This window comes from Pinus tabuliformis, chromosome 1_1 (assembly GCF_031772625.1).
Source record: "Pinus tabuliformis cultivar Carrire ecotype Pingquan chromosome 1_1, CPIR1, whole genome shotgun sequence".
Classification (NCBI taxonomy): Eukaryota; Viridiplantae; Streptophyta; class Pinopsida; order Pinales; family Pinaceae; genus Pinus; species Pinus tabuliformis.
The window spans coordinates 882269263-882270789 of record NC_142297.1 but is presented as its reverse complement, the minus strand read 5'-3'; positions in this window follow the sequence as shown (position 1 = coordinate 882270789).

The following is a 1527-nucleotide window of genomic DNA, read 5'->3' as shown; positions in this document are numbered from 1 at the left end:
GTTATATTTAAGAATAATAAAATAATACTTACATTAACAAATTGTAAAAAATACCAATAACAAAATATCAATGTGGGCCATAAATAAAATACTTCAATTTTCCACCTTAATTTACATAGAACTTTATATAAAGAGATAAAGTAATTGAAAGTTATAAAAAAAAAAAAAAATTAACTTAATTTTTAGTACAAGGGAGATATGTAATTCCTTCAATATTCAATATGGAGTTGACAAATGACATGCAAAACCTACACAATGTTTAATTCATTTTATGTTGAGCTCACATGTAACATTTGAAACACACACACACATAAAGAGAGAGAGAGAGAAAAACTTTATTAGTCCATGAGAGGCATGACTCTAGCAATGATTTTACTATTGTCCACTATTGGTTTGGCATTAACCAATGTAACATAAAATGCTTAACTTTGAAATATAAATATTTATTTTTGGATATTACTAAAAACACTATTTTTCAAACTTATGATTGGACCATAACTTAAATTTTTTATTGCATTCTTTACACAATATAATGTGATTTAGATAACTTCCTCACATATTTTATGTCATAATTTATGGACATTGTTGCAAATATCAATGAATTTTTAAAAATTTATGTAGGTTTTTTATTCTTAACCTTTGGAGGAAAGCCATCCAAAAATAAAATCCTTGAAAATAGCTCATACTCAAACTCAAGTATTATCAGTTACTTCAATGTTAAGATGTCCAAAATTTTCTCGAAGTTTTACACTAAAAAAGAGATTTGAATCTTGAGAGATTTAATCCTTTGGCATTTAGTAAATCTAAAATTAAAATGGCTATATACTAATCATAAAAAATTCCTAAATACAATTAATATTTTTTAACAAAAATAAAATCGCCCAAAGATGAAAAATCCACTAAAATCGCCCAAAGATGAAAAAATCCACAACACTAAAAAACATTTGATCTTATGCATCAAGCCCTACGGCGGCATGCGGACTACTCAACCCATCTCTGCATTCACCAAGAGGAAATAAAAATGTGTGAGACAAACATGGCTTATTTCCTTCTTATATTTCACACAATATTACAATAGTATTTTTATTTTACTATTTTTGTTAAATTATTTATGTTAATGATTTCAACATCCCACGTTTCTTAAAAATTGGTGAGGAGCTTTTGCATACCCTGTCCTTGTGTATCCCCACTCCTCCTCCCCACGTCCTAGAGACTTAATAGAACATTGCTAAAAAAAACCTACATAAACTCTTTCCCTATGAATTTGGTGGCCAAACAAGAATTAGTTTTACACTAACCAGGAAAATGAACTTTCTTGTTTTACACTAACCAGGGAAATGAACTTAACATAACTAGGATGGACATGAGATAGTCAGTCCAAATCATCCCAAATTTCAAGAATGACATATGGAATATATGGTGGTTGAGTGACATTTTCATTCAATCATATGTAACTTGATATTAAAAATAGCATAAAGAAATGCATTGAATTTTAGTTTTAATAATTCAAATTTTATATTTTTTGCC